This window comes from Plectropomus leopardus, chromosome 24, assembly GCF_008729295.1.
Source record: "Plectropomus leopardus isolate mb chromosome 24, YSFRI_Pleo_2.0, whole genome shotgun sequence".
In the NCBI taxonomy this organism is placed as follows: domain Eukaryota; kingdom Metazoa; phylum Chordata; class Actinopteri; order Perciformes; family Serranidae; genus Plectropomus; species Plectropomus leopardus.
Genome location: NC_056486.1, coordinates 10412535 through 10426911, shown reverse-complemented (window position 1 = coordinate 10426911; position 14377 = coordinate 10412535). Strand labels below are relative to the sequence as shown.

The following is a 14377-nucleotide window of genomic DNA, read 5'->3' as shown; positions in this document are numbered from 1 at the left end:
AATCTTTACTTTTCTTTAATTGTCAATCATCTGTAGGTCTCTATTATGGGGTTGTCCATGTTCACTCTGTTCAGACATGACAGGATTAGTATTACACTCACAGTACTCATGTGATAAGGTAAATTTACAGCCTTTTTTTTTCTTTTTTTCTCTCTCAGCACAGTCAGAGCCCTGCTGTGAGTTTCAAAATAATCACTGGAAACCATCAAGGGAATATAAAAGCTATTTGAACCCACTGACTGAGTGACACGGATATATTGCCAACCATACACAGCCTATGCACCTTGCTATACCTACCCCTTTAATCCTTTCATGAATTTCATCACCTTTTAGATATGACATGTAGAATTTTAAAAAAAAATGTATTTCTTTAAGAGATTTCTAAGCTTCAAGTACACAGAAGTATCAGCAGGCTTGACCACTCACACACTGTCAAGTAGATGAGTGTATGAGGATGTTTCACAAACACAGTACTGTACATGCCTCTTAGGAAGTGCATACTCCATAATTTATCGCTCTAGCTCTGTTTTACTACATACAGTGGGCAATTCTGTCCCTGTAGAACCGAGGGAAAGATAAAAATATCTTGCATTATCCAATATTTCATATTCTCTCTCTCATACACACTAGCATTCTGGTTTGCAGCAGGGAATAGAGACAGCACTGTGGAACAAATAAATCAAACATGACAGGCAAAATGTGAAATTAATAAATCCTTGGCCTTCAAACTGAATAGCAGTTTTTCAAGCAGGGGGAGCTTTTATTTAGTTGCATATTTAGTTGCTGTGCACTGGTGGTTTCATATCAGCTGGCATTCCTATGAAAGCCCTGAGAGGCAAGTGAGAGGAGTCTCTCCTGAGCTCATGACTTAAGAACAGGTGCCAAAAGGTTTTGGTTTATCTTTCAAAGTTCATTTTTTTCCATCTAAGACACAGGTGTAAATAAAAGACACCTCTGATCAGACCAGTCATTCTTAGAAATTGTGCTAAGGTCTCGTAAATAGCATATTAATAAATTAAACTAGTGTCAATTAAAATTCATTCCTAGCCAATATTTTTTTTTTTTTTCATACTTGTCTCTCAGGGCTCCTGTACATTTTCCCTCTGAGATATAGTAGATTTTTTTTACTTTTAACTTCTCATATCCAGCAGTCTGTTAGAGTGAAGATTAAATGAGAAACAGTGAGAAAGAGAAAATACAAAACTATATGCTATCTTTGCCAACATTGTGCATTTCTGAACGTAGTAAGCTAATTATAAGGTGTAGCCTTGGGAATTCGGGCAATTGAAAAATAACACAGAACTAAAGACAGTAAAAAAAAAAAACGATGTGTAAAGTCACTAAGTGACGAGGCACATGATGGATGAGCTCACACTGACTGCAGCCAGTTGCCTGTTTGCTGATACATCTGTTTGCTAAAGAGGCGAGTGGAGTGATTAGTTCTGCTCCAAATGCTATCACATAATACTTAAGTGCCACTGTGTATTCTCAGAGCCACGCTGTCACCCACACACACGCTCAGTGTACTGTAAAGCCCCATACAGTACAGTATGCGTACATACAAATGTATCCACGTGCACAGGGACACGTGTCCAAACCTGGCATGTATCTATATGTGAGTCCCATTACTCTACTGGTCGAGCGCGGCTTCTACTTCCAGATTGTAAGTGCATCATTTCTCAAAATGCTTCATAAAACACTTGACAGTGTGGCAAAATGTTTATCCGTGGCACATCGACTGCACTCTTTATTTCCTTTCTTTCTTTTTACTGCAGGATTTTCATTCAGACATTATGATTCAAGAATCCAGACATGAGTGACAAGTGTTTCTTATTCATCGTAATGATCACCATCCTCCTGTGTAATCTGATTTAGGGAGCGTTCAGCAACGCTTATTCTGCTGTGGTATTTTTAGCCTGCAGCATTATGCTTCAATGTTGGGTGCAGATGTTCTTGCCAGCTGTAATGTTTTCAGCCTGTATGTGTTTTGACATGGACTGAATGCACACCCAGCGACAAATGAAGTCACTCAAGTGTATTTAGCATTCATTCACACACACATCTTGTGCAAACTGCAAGCAGATACACACTGCACACACACACACACTGTTCTTTAACCTTTACGATTGACTTGAACCAAATAGAGGTAGTCAATGCTTGGTCGTCACTACATCACGCGAGTACAGTCAACCAACCAGAAACTAACTGGCAGTGAAACTCCCCTTAGGCATGACCTCAGTGAATGTACTGTCTGAATATGTCTGAATATGAATCAAATTAAAGGGCCTCGGTACCGAAATTATTTTTTAAGAGATCTAGAACAAACATTATGTGATGAATAAAACTTATTTTGCAATTGAATGTGCAGAAATTGAGACATCATTTCTCTTGTAAGGCTGCAAAAACCTCACTCCATAATGATGCCTTTACTGAAACTGCAGGATCACTGCAGTATACTTTACAAAATGTCTGTAAAAAGGGAAAATCTAAGCCCTGGCTTTTCAATCCTTTTCTTTGTGACAGACTGGGGAAGTAAGGTGACTGGTGAGTAATTGCCTTTAGTTGTCTCGTGGGATCCATCTGTTTGATCCTGCTCCTTAAGTTGCACCTTGGTGCTCATTCTCAGATCCATTATCGGTGCCGGTTGCAATGAAAATTCTCAATATTATTTTCTCCTCTCGCCCAGACTAAAGTTCAAGTGCTTTTCTTTTGCAGCCAAATACAAAAAAAATGTTGTTTCAGCAGCTGCATAAACATAATTCAAAGAGGCAATAATCAGATTTCTTTTAAAAATATCACTTTAAACACTGCTCCGCCGCCCTTTGTGTTTTCTGCCCCCCTGGTTCCACAGGGCTTTATATGACATTTACAACGAATCAATGAGATGTGCTGTGGACTGTGTTGTCCAACAGAGATCTACTGCTGTGCCGCAAAAGGTTGAAAAGCAACACCGGAAAGTGTTTATAGGTCTGTGGCTGATGCAGATACAGTGGCACAGTGACAGATATTACTGACCTACAAGCAAGATAGCCTATTCCTTTAGCAAAATATCTTGCATCATTTTCATCTTTTCTTGATACAGCTTTATCTTGTCCTCATGTAGTTTTCCTTTTTGTGACCTGCCCTTGTAACCGCTTTCATTTAGAATTATTTGTGGGTAAAGGTAAGTGTATCTTGAAGACCAAAGCTAATATATCATCCAAAGCAATAATGAACTTCGAGCTGAACAAACCCTACCTCCATTTGCATTGTAAGGGTCACTATTGATCCTTGCTTCAGCTTCAGCACCCTTATCACTCCAGCAATCCTGTCAATCAAAGCTTTGACTTTGACTCCCAAAGGGTGACACATAATTTACAAAATAGACTTTTATGTGCATGTCTTCAAAGTCTGCATAAATAATTAATGTTTATACCAAAGTTTAACTGTAGTCATCCGTGAAAGTATGTTTGAAGTAATATAGGTTTTCATGATTAATTGAAGAATTCACACTTTTTTCCCATCTTATTTTCTTTCAGTGTCAACCTACCCAGCAGCCTACATACAAATCTTTAAATATCTGTTAAATATCTTCCGTTTTTATGGTTTCTAACTGATTTATATTCTGTTTTCGTTTGCTCACATTCTCAGAAAGATCCTGTACTTTTAACCCTCACCACTGACAACTTGAGGCTTCATCTGATACTATCTTATCTTTGAAATGAATAAACTTGTAGCTGCACCTGCTGTCCCCCAACCAATTGCTGCAGAAAACTTTCATCCTGAGGGGAAATCTGATGTTTCGAAAACGCTCAAGAGCTTGTCTCAAGCCGTTAAATGTCATTTGCAGTTAATGCCTACCAAGCACATGAAGACTTTGAAGATTTTTAAATGATTAAAGTGTGACACCCTCTCACATCTAAAGACAAATTGAGTTTTTAGTCACAGGCTAAAATATTTTACAAAGACTGGGGATCTTGCAGGACCGTTTTGTAATACTACAGCTAAATTCTTTTTCAGATTATTTCCGGTCCTGCTCCTGGTCGAAAATATTACACCAAACTCTTTTTGTTGTGCAAACACATAACCCTAGAAATACAAGAGGAAGACAGAGAGAATGAGAGGTCAACCGTTAAAAAAAATAAAGATCTCTCACTAGAACAACTGATGGTTGGTGGATCAGATACTTACTAAAGACCAACTCCTCTTCACTCCAAAACAGTTTCTCCTCTTTTCCACAGTTCAGAAGAACTGAGACTTGACATTCTTGCGCCTTCCAAGTGAATCTGAGTGAACTTTTATTAGTTATTTTATATTAGGTTGTCACTGTGTACCTTTTCCTAAACCAACCGATGCATCTTTGCTCTTTACGAAGTAAGTTAGATTAGGTACGTAACTTTACGTTAAGTACATAACACCCATCTGTGTTTCTTTTCCTAAACCTCACCTTACATAACTTTACTTGCCTAAACCTAACCTACATAACTTTAAATCAAGTACATAATTTTTTGTTATGTGTGTAACTTTACGCCAAGTACGTGCCTAAACCCACCGTACATACCTTACATATGTAGCTTCACTTGCCTAAATCTTACCTCACTTTGAGAATGTAACTTTACATTAAGTACATAACGTGATGAGGCCATCCATGGGATCATATCATATGTGATCACTATTCATATGTGTCATATGAATAGTGTGTGTTTTTTCCATCAGATAATACAGAAACCATTGTGTGATTCTTTCCCCACCTTACACCAAATGATCAATCTCACAGGAGCTCCCCACAACTCCATTAAGACTAATGGGTTTTCTGACTACCTTACACCAAATGATAGAGATCATGAGAGCCCAAATAAACGGAGGTATATCTCTCATGATCGTATTGCAACATTGGAAATATGTCCGCGGTTTTGCAATCGCTTGAAAAGCCATTTGGTGTAAGGCGGGCATGAGGACATTGAGCTTCGATGTGTAGGTGTGTGTTTTGCCACGGTCATGAGTTTGGCGAGCAGCCTGAGGAAGAGTCCAAATCTTCTCATTGGGAAAGGACAGGGTGTGCCCAGTTCTAGTCTGGTACACTCACAGCGTGCTTGTGTGTGTGTGTGAGTGTGTGTGAGAGAGAGAGAGAGAGGGGGGGGGGGGGGGGGACGGACGAGGAGAGAAAAGTCAAGAGGAAGAAATGATAACGGATGAGTGAACAAATAGAGCTGGAGCCTTTAAAAGTCTTTTCCAGATGGAGTGTTTACAGAAACCGCTCTCATACACTGTTTGTTTGAGGTGATGGGAGCTTCGTTGTAAAATGAGGATGCTGGGGCTGGAGGTTTAACCATGCTGGACAGCTGTGATTGATGCAGCTGACTGTGTACTTATTGACCTAACCCTGATGTGTCTTTGTGCTTGTGTATTGCTGTGTATCTGTGTGTTAGTAGACAAAAAAATACATTCCTGGCACCGCACTGAATTGAAAATTAGTATTCCCATCCTGAGCAGTGCTGTATAATAGAAGGGGAGCTGTCCGTGGTCCTGAACTCTGCTGAGTGAGAGCCTCAATGAAGCAGCTCCCTCACTCACCTACTTTGATGTCTTTGTAAGGAGTAGCTTTTTATGTGAGCTTTTAATTGATTCCATCATCACACGCCGTTGGCATGTTTCCACATCAGAAAGACCAGCCGGTGTTTGTAAGGAGTTTCATCTCTAGAGGATATAAAGAACCAAATCCCACTAATCAGCTCAAGCACAGTTCAGTCTTTATTATCATCTCAGAGGACAGTTAATTTTCAGGGGAGGGACTTTATAGTGCTCAGTGCAGCACAGTGCAACATGACAAATGCAACATTTACCCGCAACCATAAAATAGCAGAATAGTGGTGACTCACTGCCTCTGCAGTTGGTGCTGATAGACTATGGATTTCACAACTTGGTGGCTGACGGGGAAATTCAAATGACTGCGTATGTTGGAGCATTGTTGCCTGAACATGTGTGAGAGGACGGGGTAAAAATACACATTTAATAACCTTTTTAGATATTCAACGTGAGTGTTTTTTACACTAGATAATTTCCAGACTACAGAATTGCTGCGGATATTTTATTTTTATTTATTTATTTATTTTTTTTGGCAGTTCAAATAGTTCTATACTAATTTCCGACAACAACAACAACAACAACAACAACAACAACAACAACAATCAACCAATCAGAACTATGCTAGTGGGATTAAGAATGGAGATATTATCTTCCTGAGATAGAACGTGAAAATACTTTATGAAAAAATGTAGACTTGGGCTGCATGATGAAATTTGCGATAGCACTGGTAAATACTTGTGCTAAATAGACAGATAATGTGTACTCAGTTCCCAAATGTAAAGTTTTTACACAAATGCAGTTTATATTTATCGACAACCTTTATCTTGTGTTTCTAGAGTTACGTGCTGGAATTGTTATACTACCTAAAGGGAGTTTCATGTAATATTTTCCACCAGGTGCAAGATGTGAAAAGTAATCTAATTGTTGCAAATAGTGACCCTGCAAGATCCAAGTCTTTGCAAAATGTTATAGCCTGTGACTAGAAACTCAAATTGTCTTATAATGTCAGAGGGTGTTAGGCTTTAGCCTTTTAAAAGTCTTCTCAAAGTCTTCTAGTGTATCATAGGCATAAGTCAACGACCTTGCTAACTGACGCTGAGCTGACTGACAGTTAACAAGCTTCCTAAAAGGACAATGATGTTATGGGACATTAAGTTCACGTTGTTCATTTAAAACAGGCCTTTGTACAATCAACTCATGTCTCGTAACTTCCTCTCTTGTGGAGTCGTTTATAAGGTCAAATAAAGTGAGTGGTGCAACACAGCAACACATTTGCCTTCCCAAATTCACCAAAGTTGAATTGTGTAGATTGACTTTGCCCTCGTGAGCAAATTCACTGATTGCAGCCCCTTGAGATTTTGCTTTGACAAAAAAAAACTATAAAACCCTCTTTGCGAACAGAAATCTGCTAAAATGAGCACATTATCAGACTGAACAATAAAGTGAAGCAAAATAGCAATTCAGTCTGATTATCAGGTCTGACACCAGAAGCCTGCACGCTTTAGCTTTAGAAACAATGGCTTATCCAGAGTATTGATGGCCTATAGTGCTACTCATGATTGTTGTGAATGGAAATCTGTGGTTTTTCGATGGTAAATGGGAGAGCTTTTCAGTTTCAGATGGATGGTTGGAAAATTAATCATCTAAATGGAGGAATCCATTATCTCCTCAGTTTATGAGTGACTGAGATTGTTCTTGAGAATATTTGTACTCAGAAGTGTTTCCGGATCCTCTGCTGCAAATTAACAACTTTGTGAAACTCCTGCAGTTTTGTTTTTTGCTCTGCTCTTTTTTTTTAAACTCCATTATGCTTGTTTAGCAAACATCTGTACTCTGCAAGATGTTCAGAGAGCATGCAGAACGGAGCTTAATGTTCAAGTGGTTACATAAAAAGAAAGTATGTGCACACATTTCCACGCACACACACAGTGTGAAATGCACTGAGAGCCAAAGCATGTTGCCTTCAGATAGTAAAGCTATATAAAGTAAGACCACTTCCAGAGCAACTTTTAACAACGTGCACCGATGTTTCATTTATGAACTGCACAAAGTCATGGAGAAAGACTGAGTGAGCACTAAAGAGTGAAAAGAGCCAACCAATGGAAAGAGGATGAGGATTGGAGGAGAAGAAGGTCAGGCGATGGCTGGAGTTGTCTTGCTAGGAGCTATGAGTGTGTTAAGTTGGAACATTAATGAGCATAATGAGGAAGACTAAGAGGAATGAAGGTCCATTAGTGAGCAAATTAGGAAATTACTAGTGACAGATCAATGCCAGATTGGACAAAAGCACTTAATCCAGTTAATTCAGATTTACATGAAACTGTGTAATCGTACGACATTATGTGCCTCTGATAATTAATGAATCATGTGATACGAGGCTTCAACTAAGGGGTTATATATGCAGCCCAAATGCCAGAAAAAATGTTGTCATTATACATTTCTGCAAAGAATACATTCCATTTCTACACTTCATATGCACCGTATCAATGCTTATGTGCTAACTTTCTCATCTGGAGGGGGAGGGGATGGTGGAAGGTCTGTCACCTTGGCAAGATGTCTGCCAAATTGCAGACTGCTGTTCTAGACCAACAAACAAAAGCGTTTCTTTTTGCTGAGTCATTGCTGTGTTTTCATCAGCTTTGCAGTCACCAACCAGGGGTTTTACTTAGCAACCTGTCACTGTTTTTCCACCGGACATAGTGGCATGAAAAGCGGTTGTTGGTTTTTGTCTAGACATTGCCGTGTTTCGTGCAGAGATAGAATCATGGAAAGCAGATGTTTTTTTGTTTTTTTTACAAGATGTCATAGCGTTTCCTGCCAGGATAGTGCCACAAAAAAACAGTTTTTACCAAGACACTGCTGCATTGCTGATTTTTTTTCTTGTCTTTTATTATTATTTTTTTGCCAAAACCAAACCACATGTTAGTCCTAGCATTGTCAAAACACAAAGAAACCTCACAAACACACCTCAGTAAACATTTTCCTCATGGTCTCAATCGTTAATGTCAAGTCTTCTTTAATCGAGCACAATGCCCATTTTGGAAATTATGTTCCCATATGGAGAAAAGCAGCAAATCCTTCAAGTGGGAAGCTGAAGGAAACCAGTTGAAATATCCCATTAAATAAGGGGGGAATACACTGAAAATTTTCATGCAACCCGGAAGAAGAGATCTTGTATCTCGATGAGACCTTCCTGGCTAAACAAAATACACACATTTTAGATGAACATATACACATACATAGACACTACAATGGTATATATCTGTCATCAGTACTATAGCCAAAGCTTTATTTTTTGCATTTGTGTCTCTGCTGTATTTTTTCTCCTATTTAAATCATGGTGCATTGATAACAGGGCATTCATCACACAGTTGAACACGCCTCAAAATTTATGCTGCCTGTCTGACACCGATTACAGCTGACATTTTATTATCGCATAGTGTGACACGCAATTAACCTGTAAACTGTTATCTTATAGTGTTTATGGGGTGAAGTCAGTTACACCATGTATTATGGTATCTTTAAACTACAGCCACAGAGAAACATCCTGTATTCTTTTACTCGTTTTTTGGCTCTTTAAACCAGAATGTGAGTTTTTAATGGAGCCTCCTGCTGAGTTTGAAGATGATACAAGATGATGCTTGAAATACGCATGCTAAGAGTTACTTCAGGCTAATTGGGAAGTTCTGCACAAAGTTTTTTTCCTCTTTTCTTCATCTGTTTTCTGAGATTTACATGTTGAGTAGTGTGAGATCTCTTTGCATCTCATCTCCTTAGCCCTTAGAGCTGAAATACCTTTGATTGCAGTATATTTTCCAAAAGCACTTAAGTCATTATATCAGTGCATAAAGGGAAGACTAGGAATGATTCTTTTTTATTTATTGCAGACTCAGCTGACATGTTAAAATGAATAAACTGTAAGGGAGGTGACCCAAACCCCGATGTACATTTTCTGTGTATATATTACCACTCCACCCACCACTTAACCTACATGTCCTTACACTCTGAGAGTGGTCCTCAGCTCCGCCAGCGTGCAGGACATTCAGCAGCTGAGCTTTTAAAAGACGAGGGAAAAAAGTTGCTTAAATTACCCTAGTTGTTCTGCAGAGTGTAAAGTGGTGAGAATTGGCAGGGGGAGGTGGTTTTTACGCTACTGGCTGTAGTGAGTATTGTCATAATGTAGGCTAAAGCATCTTGGGAGAGCTCTCTCCTTTTTGTGCAAATTCAGTCAGTCTTGATAAAGATCTTGAGGGGTTTTAGATTTAATGTCCCATGTTGACTATGGGTGATCTATTCAAAAAAGGAAGGTCAAACTAAATTATTTTCACTCCCAGCAGTAAGAAGTAGCCAGGCCATCGGCAGAAACGGCCCTTTAAATGCCCTCAATCCTGGGGCGGGATCTTTGCACTGCTCCAATGTCATGTTTAAATCACAACTTAAACTCTTTGAATTGAAAATGTGTGTTAGTAAAGGTCAATGTGGAAATGCCCTAGTGACTCAGTTCTGTTTCTGCTCCTGACTTTTATTTAAGGAGACAGTCAGATGGAGGCTGACTAATGTTAGGGTTCAGTGGCACAGTAGAGTCCAAAATATAGAAATTAGTCACAAACTGTATCAGGTCTGTTAGTCTGCAGTGCATATAAGTAAAAGATGTCGAGTCTTGGTCTAGCACTGCCATTGTGGCATCAGAAATATATTAAGTGATGCAGGGATCTGTTTTTTGTTTGTTTGTTTGTTTGTTTTGTGAAGGCAGACGGGGATGTAAACATTACCCTGGTACCCTCGATAAAAAGTGTAGCTGTAAAGTTGTTATGGATGTTCAAACTGTTGTAGTCCCAGAACTAGGACTATCACAATGTTTTAATGACCTCCACCAAACATAACTTATAATTATTGTTGATGCACAATTAATTGTGTTGGTTTACTCTTTTCTTAATTCATGGGCTATCTGATATTTTTGAAGTAATGGTTTAGAAAATGGAGCGTTTGAATACTTTATTGGTCAGCGATTACCATGGTGAGGATCAAAGCATTCAGGTCAGCCCTAGTATTTTAGGGTAAACAACAAAACATGAAAGTCTCTTAAAAGGATACTTTCCTGATTTTCAACCAGGTGTGTGTAATCGCCGTGTGGAGAATTGTGTGCAGATGACCAGTGCTTGACAGTTATCATTGGAGATAAAGGAATATTTCTAGTTATCATGAGTTGTAGAATTCTCTGTGAATGTCATCATATTTACTGATGAAATGTAATGAATGTCAGAGAAAAAGGGATTATAATCCACTCTGATGGGCCTTTACATATTAGGCTCATGTGTACATGGTACTATAGGTATCACCTCAGCTGAACTCTAATGGATTACTTCACTGAACATTAATCCAAATCAGAGCTGCAGTGTATGAGGAATAAAACATTTGTTGCAATGCACCCAGAGCTCAGTGTTTGGGGCTGTGCGTTCTTGCTGACTGGAGCATGTGGTGGCTGAGCGGGGAGGTCTTTGCCAGCTGGCTCCACCGCTTTCTGTGATAGGGAGGCCTGACATATGATGCAGCAAAGAAAAAAAAATCTGACTAGCATCAGTAACCACCATCTTTGTTACTATTTAGTAGTGTTGTGGTGAAATACATTTGGATGAAAAGCTGCAATTACTCTTTTTAACTCACACAGTGATTATGCCTATGCACAAGGTAATGCTTTGCTGTGCAGTCAATTACTGTGATCTGTTCTTTTTCTTTTTAGTGTTTTAACAACCTAATGAAAAGACAGAAAGGATCGATACCTGTAACAGCAGTCTATGAGGAATTAGCCATGGCAAATTAATTATGCAGGGAAGGTTTTACAAGCAAAACAAGCATCAGGATTCTAAGTTAGTCAAAAACATGAAAGAAAATATACTGGTCTGTTAGTTAAAGCCCCCTTTTCCACTCAAAAATTCTTATGTTCCTGGCTGCTAAAATGTCAGACCCTGATTGTACTGACATGTCACTGGAAAGGTGTTTTCACATTCCTCTACTGAAGGGGACGATGTGTGTACAATTTCCTAAAAACTGAGGTTCAAATGTACTCCATGCAAGCCAGATTTTGTCACTCATACAAAATCCAATCACTGTCTAATATGGTTAACACATGTCGAGACATATCAGGGAGCAGACTTTGATACACCACCAGCAAATAAATCTGAAACCTTCAGTGCAGAGCGGACCTGTCAGCACAGAGAGCAGAGTTAGTATTAGCATAATGAAAGTTTTGACAGCAAACATGAGAGAGTGTGCAGTTTTTGGATGTAAACTAGACCAACCCACTGTGAAATCCAAGCAGATATTACTGTGTGTTTCATATCCACTAGCGCTGTGCAAGCCACTGCCGGTTACAAGCTAACAAGCTAACATAAAGAAATAAAAGATGCTCACCATTCTGAAGCCGCTGGCAGGCTGCTCTTGTGCACTGTTTGTATGTAGACCTATGAAGTATTGCACCAGAAATTGTATGCAACCCACATAATTGTAAAAGTTGTGATCACATGACTGTGCGTTACATGCTTAAGTTATAAGTGGGAGAAAGAGTAGATCTGTTTCCTCTATAGATTTTCTTAAAACTCTTTTATTAGGGAAAACCCCATTAACCAAACTTTAATCAAAGTAGAGTGTTTTTACATACTTTTAGATGTGTCTGGAGGGCCCCTTTAAAGACAGAGGCAGAGGCTCAAGCTTGGCAGTACTTGCACAGGCAGTCTCTTTATACTAGCAACCTGTCAAAATATATTAATTGATCTATTATCTATGAATGTAATCTGTGGAATCTATATATTAAGTCAAGTATACTATATCACAGCCTTAATTGTGTCTGCCTGCTTCTGCCTGTCATCCTGATGCTGCCTTAATGTCTTTCGTGCCACTACGATTTAAAAAGTATCAGAAACATAAGTTTTTTTCTTTAATCCTGTGCAGACTTTTCACTCAAGGAAAGAAAAATTGATTTTGTGTTATGAAGTTTAGATTTTTAGCAGTAGCGTGGATGACAGAGAGAAATTGATCCCTGGAGGTACCTTACAGTGGCCTTTTCAGCACCCTTAAGAACAAAGACCCCTGCCACTACATTTGAACACTTACATTTGGATTCCTGGTATGTTTAAGCATCAGAATAGTGGGGAAACAGGGGTAAAGACCTTATGTTAACACAGGAAGTTTGTGCAACATCAGTTGGACAAAAACTCTGCTGCATAGTTCATCGAGAAGACAACTTTCAGGATGTTGAGTGCAGGGGTTACATTTCTAGCAACAATACTTTGTGTTGTGATCTGTCTCTGTTCGTAAGTTCCCGCACAGAGATTCTTTAGTAAGTCACCTTTTGCACTTTTAGAAAAATATCTGAGGTAGAAAAAAAGAAGAAGCCTAAACCATGCCAACTAAAAGATTGAGGGTGCAGTTTTCGGTGGTACTTTAGCACGCAGCTGTAAAATTAGTTTGACTGCCATTGTTATCAATGGTAAACACAGCTATCTGATTTTGTGTGCTCATTTAGTGCAATTTGATAGTGCTTGAGCTTGAATCCTCATGTAAATCCCTACATTTTGCTGATAGAGAGCAGCTTGGAGCACTGATGAGTCACTGAATGGGCCCACCAGACACAGGCTCAGAAGCCCTCAGTATCAGGGGCCCCCCGGCCTTAACCTGTAAAATGTCATGCAAATTAATGTGTACCAACCAGGAAAAAGATTCAAAATGATTAGAAAAGACATGAGTATACCTCAAAGAGAAACAAAATGACTTAAGAGACACAAAATGACCTCAAAGACATGCAAAAAGCCCACAAAGACACGCAAGTACCACAAAAGATTTTTAAAAATCCATAACGAGAATCAAAAAGACTTTAGAGAAACAAAAAATGACTAAAAAAAAACACACAGATACCTTAATGAGACAAATTAACTTAAAAGAGACACAAAACAACAACAGACATGCAAAGAAACTATAAATACACAAAACAAACAAAAATTACACAATTATACCTGTAAGACAAAAAAAGAGAATGAGATGCAAAGTAAAATGACTGCAAAGATAAGCAAAACAACTACGAAGAGACACAAAAATAATCCCAAAAAGACACAGATATATGTCAGAGTCTAAAATTGAACTTTAAAGAGAGACAAAATAACTAAAAAAAGATGCAAAGGAATTTCAAAGAGACATAGAATGGACAATGGCGTGTGTTTTGCTCCTATGTGAGAGAGGTGGTCGGGCCTTTGGCATGCCGGTTCCCAGGGGCCCATGGTCTCATAATCGGCTCATGGCTTGGAGGTAGAGGACCTTGAGAATGTAGTAAATATCTTCATATGATGCCTACAAGTGGGTCTTAAAGTGTAGTTTTTGCCATGGGGATGGCAATATCACTCAACTATAATTTTTGTCTCACTGGCAGAACCGTTTGCCCTTTTCTGTCTCATTCTGACATAAAAATGTTTTTTTTTTTTTTTTGCTGGAGGAAGACTGAAAGTGAAGAGTGAAATATTAATGCCATCCAGGTGAACTTTAAGAGTCAGTTTCCTCTCAACACTTTGCGCTGTGTGGCTCCAGCTCAGAGATGGAGCGATGTTTCCACACACGTCGCTGCTCTCTGAAAAGCCTCTTACTCCACACACACACTTGCTTATACAGTACATGCACAGTTGCACACACTCTGTCTCTCCCTGTCTCTCGTTTTCTCTCCCTTTCTCATACACAAATACTCATACTCTCTCACACACACACAGCATGGATTTGTTTTCTCTGTGATGAGAGGGATTATGGGATAAAGGAGGCGAGGCCACAGCAG

General features: G+C 39.0%; 1 protein-coding gene across 2 annotated transcripts in view; it reads left to right on the top strand.

Annotated features, from left to right (window-relative positions):
- Nucleotides 1–14377, top strand: part of LOC121963003 (FERM and PDZ domain-containing protein 4-like) — a 52636-nt gene that overhangs the window by 7186 nt on the left and 31073 nt on the right. The window lies entirely within an intron of this gene.